Source organism: Cebidichthys violaceus, unplaced genomic scaffold, assembly GCF_023349555.1.
Source record: "Cebidichthys violaceus isolate CVI_PGR_0920_01 unplaced genomic scaffold, fCebVio1.0.p SCAF_40, whole genome shotgun sequence".
Classification (NCBI taxonomy): domain Eukaryota; kingdom Metazoa; phylum Chordata; class Actinopteri; order Perciformes; family Stichaeidae; genus Cebidichthys; species Cebidichthys violaceus.
In genome coordinates, this window is record NW_027176595.1 from 1,930,417 (window position 1) to 1,937,506 (window position 7,090).

Here is a 7,090-nt window from a genome sequence, read left to right on the forward strand (position 1 = left end):
TGACATCTGAAAATAACCACCAACAGCAGTGATTCTGGAAATGGAAGTCAGTCATTCTCATCATCCGTGACCCAGTAATACGCAATACAATTACAAACTATTAAAATAAAAAAGTCTCTACAAAAACTAGCACTGCAATACTGACATTTAAATATCTTTACAAATAGATTAGAAATAGAGTTTCCTTTCTTGGCCTGTACATTTCAAAGCATTGAGTTTGTGACTTTCGGGAAATACTTATTCACTGTCTGGTAATAATCTTCTCATCAAACTCTGCCACTCTCACATCTGTCCATTAAATAAGACAAACTAGGATGTAATTGAATAACATGCAATCGAGATATGATATTAACCTCGTCACATTTGACGGACACATACGACATAGTACAACACATCTTTCAAAGCCAGAAAACTTGCAAGTTAAGTGTGATGTGCAGGTCGATTTGCATCACTGAGTATAATGATGGAATTCAGGAGAGCATGAGAAAAACAGCTGGAAGTGAATCTCCCCTGCTAGACGTAGGCAGACTGAAGAAGCCAGACAAGCACTTACTCCCAGTGGTCAGGAGGCTCATTATCCCCTGTGAAGCTCACATAGAGGAGGAATGAACTCTCATCCCGCTGTAATGAGCCTGGCGTTCCACTAGACTTTGGCACGAAGGTGGCCAACTTGGGAGCGAGGCAGCCAACCCCCCCCCTGTTGCTCCGCAGCTGACTGAGGGAAATGAAAGGAGCCTGTGATGGGGTCCTGAATGGGCTGTTAGGTATATCTACTGCCAGGCATCACTGCTTCCACTGCTCTCTGTGGAGCAGGATGACCTGACTTTCAACAGACAAATGCTGGGTAGCTGTTGAATCCTGTTTGCGAGAAGAAGAGGAGGACTAATAGAATTATGTAGTTACATGCCACTTTGTTGTGCTTCTTCTTTTTGTTTATAATCCATCGTACTCCCCAGGTATTTGTAATTCATCAGCTACCCTGTTTGAACAGTAGCCCTTTAAAAGGAATCTTTAGATCAGAACGGGTCCGATTTCCCACAACAATCGAATAAGTCTCGTTTAAATTTGCATGTATTATAATATTATTTTCATTTCTCTTGTCTTTGAGAAATGGAAGCATCCTCATTATTTAGGTTTAATTGTTTTTGTTACAGCATGTCCTCTTTCTTCACACATTTGGGTCCATCAGTCGATTGATCCTGGTGCTTCATACATCATATATTGTGTCTCATGTATTGTTTTTTTTTGCACTGAAATATAAAAGTACAATCAAGTAGTTCTAACCTTAGAGGTTAGAGTTGTGCTTCTAGCTAGATTTGAATTATGTACAGTTATTTGGTTTATTTAAGCATCAATGCCGCAATAAAACATTCACAATTAGCACGCTGCATATTTAAAACAAACTAGATTCAAATGTTGTTATAGTATTCTTTGTTAAAGGTTTAAAATAAAAATTAGACATGATCTGCACGGCTCACTGTTATTTTTAGTATGAATCACTCTTTTCTAAGAGAGACTTGACCACGACAGCAGAAATACACTGACTACAGACAAAACAATAAGTAAATGAAGAGAAGAGACATGTTTCTAAAATAGCCATTTTTACAAAAATAACAAGTTTCTCCTCACATTCTTTTTAAACTCAAAGAGTTTGAAGTCTTTCCGGTGGCTATTTCCAGCTATAGAGGAATCGGATATTATGAAGTCTTACTTGTTGTCAGAATAATAAGCAGACGTACCGGCAGGCAGGACTGGACTGGAACAGAAAAAAAAAAAAATCTGTCTAGGCTGAAAAGCTTTGGGGACCACTGCATTAAGCTCACAAAGGGCTGGGTGGCGTATATGGAAAACACAGCGCTTTCAGTGGACTTTTTAATGCTTACTGAGCAAACGTCAAGCTGCTGCCACCAGTGTTTTCCCGAAGTAGCCCGTCTAATGAGGAAGTCCCCTGTCTGTGCAATCAATGCAATTCCTGATGTGTTTTGTCATCAATTATTTTGCGAATATTTGTCAAACACTAAAGAGGACTCTGCACTCTACTAGGCAGGTTACAACTGCTCAGCTGAGCAGCAGACAATCAGCCAAAGATCAAGTCAGAGTTCTCAGTCACCATCAGCCCAGTCTTACTACAGTGGGCCAATCGACCGCTTTTATGGGCCAGTCAGACAAAAACAAGAAAGAAAGAAGGCTTTGCCTGCAGGAACATTTAAGCAAAGTTCATCTGTTTCTGCATTGAATCTATTTTCTTGTTACACAGAGCGGCCTCCCTAGGGGACTGAGAGCGACTCAAATGTTAGTGTTTGTGTGACAATGATATGCAGCTGCAGAGAAAAATATACCAATTACAGCATCTGAAACATTATGAAAGCTTAAATACTAATCTGCTTATGGCAACGTAATACATACTTCAAAGCTAAGTTCTGTGCTCCTCATGCAATACGAGTATCATGAAGAACGTTCACTTCATCTTAAACTAATCAGATTTCATTCAGCTTCTTTCTGCTTTGAGAAGACTTTTCTAAAAGACACCCAATTTTACACGCTCAATATCAAAGGTTTGTCTCGACCGCAGAAAGCTATCAGTGCTAAACCTAAAAAATGCTTTGGACCATTGTGAGCCAGTCCATCTAGTGATTGGTTGAAACTACACAATACAAAAAAAAAGTATGTATTTTTCTCAGCCAGTTTAAACTCATTATTCAGGAGACAAAAATAAAGAAGTGATTTTGGGGAAATAGGCCGCTTAGACAGCAGTGACTTCAGTGAAAACTAACCAAATGATGGTGCTTTGCCAAATGCATATTTAACAGCCTTAGCAAAATGTATTAACACTACAAAAGCAGTTTACAACAGAGACCTGATCCTGAAGCTCATACTACCATTTCACTCAGTCATCTGTAGGACATCTCAAAGTAATATCCTGCAGCTGGAGCATCGGGCACGGTACAGTGTGCTATCAGCTCTGACAAACTCATGGTCATCCTAGCTATTATTTCTGTAACCATGACAACATTTCTCTGCACTCATCGGCCTCTTGATTGTGTGTAAAATGAATAAGAAGACAAAAGGGAAGCAGTGATTGAACACGGACGAACAGTTGCCACGACTGGCCTACTTGGACGACTGATTTGTTAAAGGCTCAGCTTGATGTGTTTGACATGTTGCATATCTCACCAATTTTAGACCCAGAGTTGTCAGCTATCTATAGCCATGGAAAAGTACGTCACTCTAATGTACAAGCCAACCCTTTACTGTCATCCAACATTAACACAATCGGTCAAATGGTGAGAAACTCTGGTCTGGTTTTAAAGGTATAACAAACCCCTTATATCTCATACAGTGGTTTGACGTCCAATGTATCAAATACCGCAGCTTGGTCAGTGCTCCTCGATGTCTGACGCCATGATGGAGGCACCCTTTAGTCAGTGTGTATGCGACGCACCGGGCTTTCAAGTTTCTCCAACGTAAACACACCCACGTCCTTATTACACCCTCAGAGCAACTGACGTAGCATAAAGTGCAACATAGACTGCTGCAGGGTTGGCAGGAAGGTGGATGGGTCAAACAAACAAGACTTTAGACGGCTGTTCATGTCCCGTGACATTTTGTCACAAGAGTCGTCAGTCACGTGACTCACATGAACCGTTAGTATCGTTAGTCATGTGACTCGAGTCGTTAGTCACTTGAGCCGTTAGTGTCATTAGTGACGTGACCCACGTGAGTTGCTAGCCACGAGACTCATTTGTCACTTGCTAGTCACGCGAGTCGTTAGTCACGTAACTCGCATGAACAGTTAGTATCTTCAGTCATGTGACGCGAGTCGTTAGTGTCAGTCACGTGACCCACGTGAGTCGCTAGCCACGAGACTCATTTGTCACTTGCTCGTCACGCGAGTCGTTAGTCACGTGACTCGCATGAACCGTTGGTATCGTTAGTCATGTGACTCGAGTCGTTAGTCACTTGAGTCGTTAGTGTCATTAGTGACGTGACCCACGTGAGTCGCTAGCCACGAGACTCATTTGTCACTTGCTAGTCACGCAAGTCGTTAGTCAAGTTAACATCAACCAGGCTCTAAGTGGTTTTGTTGCCTAAACCTAAGCTTAGTGTGAAGATGGAAGTTGTTTTTGAAAGGCCACTCTGCATGTAATGAGTGTATATTGACGAGCCATAAACTGAGCGGTAGAGTGTCATAGCTTGAAGCTGAGGAGCACTGACCGAGCTGCGCTATTTGACGCATTGGGGTGAGAATATGTTGGGGCTGTCAGCTGCACCTTATGGTGTTTAGACAGAACAGTTTGGGTGTGATACCCTACTGTCTGCTGTAACGAGCACAAACACACTGGCCATTCACCATGGCTTACTCCAGTCTACTCTGGGTGTAATACACACATCCGGGGACGTTTCTCCAGATGTCATAGCACCTCAATGATCAAGGTAAACCTTCAGATGCTTTGCTCTAACTATCACCACGCAGCTGAATGTTTGCAGGTGCACCAGGGATAAAAAGGTTTTTGTATGCTTTATAGCAGTGAATTAAGTCTGGAGCCTGTATCTGTCTGTGAACTACTTACCATTTATTTTGATTAGCTCAGTACAGAGCTCCACACTGTTACGGTTTAAAGGAATAGTTTGACATTTTGGGGGACTCACTTGTTCACTTTCTTGCCAAGGGTTACATAAGAAGATTGATAAGCCAGCAGTCGGTTAGCTTAGCATAAAGAGTGGAAACGGGAGGAAACGGCTAGCCTGGCTCTACCCGAAGATAGCAAAATTCCCCTTCAAGCACTTCTACAGCTAACTAATTAACATATTATATCTTGTTTGTTTAATCCGTACAACACAGGGTAGTTTTACAGATGATTATTTCTTGGCTGGGCAGAGTCTGGAGTCTCTGCTGGTTGCAGACTTCAGTAATGTGATCAAGTTGATAGAATCAACCCTGCTGGTTTAGGATTGTACCTTTTGTCTGGCTTGACAACAAAGTATTCTGCCTCTTTATTCATAATAGTATCCATCTCCCACTAAGACCCCCCCCCCCCCCCCCATGTTGTCTCATATTAGAACAATAAGCAGTTCATACAGTATCAAGAGAATATGGAGAAGAAAAGAAACAGTTGAGAAAGTCAAATTAGAAGGTTACATCTGTTTGTTTGTGTGTCTCACTTTGAAGCAGAAAGCTTCAAGCCACGCCGGCATGAATTACTCCATAACACTGGGGTCACATGAATAAAGACTGAATGACACTTATGCTTTATACTGATTTCACAAAAAAAAAAAAAAAATATCTGCAAGCAATTATCTTGCAAAACATCAAATATGGGTCGTTTTCACCGGAAAATGACTGAAATATCAAATTCGTCACAGATTTAGGAAACGGCAATACTTCATCTGATGAACAAAATGATGCAAACGAAGGCAAAGTAGCTTATATAACTCAACAGCACTTGACATGAAGTGTCCTCCTAAAAACCTGGGATAAAAGAGCATGGTTCAGCAATGACCGTTGATATTTCACAATGGGAAAGGTCAGCCTGCTAACAGAAAGACTTCCCGGGAGAAATATTTGCAGATTAAAGGATTAATGTGGGTGGTTATCTAAAAATGGGATGGAAGAGGTTTTACTTATTTTATTAATACTTAGATTTTTGTTTAAAAACCTCACAGTGCTGTACAGAGAAACGTAATAACTTGAATAGCAGGACTGTGTATTGAAGGAAGCAAATGTGGAGTTTTACTCTGCACACATTACGACTCCCTTCAACCTGTTCAAAACACTGATGCTAAAATGACATGAAGAAGCAGTTGCTTAAAAAGAACAGATATATATATATATATATATATATAGAGCAGTATTTGACTTGACTTATAAAAAGAACACAAGGAGACACAGAACAGATCCATCAGGAGATATTCAAGAGTAGAACAAAACCTGTGTCACAGAAAGGCTTAAGTGTGAATATGCAGATTTTTTCCATTTTTAAGAGGCAGCATCAAAACCACTTTGCTATATTGTCACATATGGGTGTAAACGTTAGTGTGATTCACTGTGCATTTCCTTTACAGTTTTCACTGTACCAGAATCTAATTGACCAGATCTTTGGTAGAGCGCCATCCACCAATCAGAAGGTTGGTGGTTTTCCCCTGCAGTCCACATGTCAAAGTGTCCTTGGGCAAGATACTGCACCCCAAATGACATAATATTTTGTAGAATATTTAATGTTAAAGTGCTCGGAGTCGTCGGATAACTAGAAAAGCGCTGTACAAGTACAGTCCATTTACATTGCTCAAATTTGAACAGAGAGGGATTACATTCAAATTCCACACTGAGCGGATTTAATCAGACACTCTCCGTCTGAGCAGAATTACAACTCTCTCGCCTTCCCACCTGCTCCCACCCAAAGCATGGCTTGGATTCATGCTTGCGCATGAGATTACTGCAGTCTCAGAGTTGTCCTGTGGATATATGTCACCTGTTCCGGTTTCAAAAACAAGACCCCAACACAAGACTTACTGCTGTAGGTTTTAATTGTGCATCATCTCATTTTTGTATTTTTTTTCATTACTTAATCGGATATATTGTGAAATCTGGAATCTTGGTGGCTCACGCACAAAAACAACAGGAATAACAAAAGAGACTTTTTCAGGACAAAAATATAACCAATTAAGGCTCTGCATGAGCATGCTCGTATTAGATTTTATTCATATAGTAGGCTTAAATCTTGGATTATATTCAAGGGCGGAGTTGAAAATAAGATAAAACATATTTGGGACTACTTTTCAAGTGTTTTTGTGCTGTTTTTGTGCAAGGCGTGAAAACACTACATGATAAAGCTGTAAAGAATAAAGGTTTTGTTAACTTCACTGTATGATTCATGAACACAGTGACTCATCAACAATGTTTCAGAGGGTGTCAATGACACTGAGCAACCCCACAGCTAGAATACCAACTGGTGGAGGACATAAACAGCAACCAAACTGTAATGCGTTTGTTGCATTTGGCAGCTACTGACTATTTTTTTTTACAATTGAACATTGAAATGAAATGTCATCACCTGGATTTGATCTGGTCCTAAGCTGTACTGTTTTGACT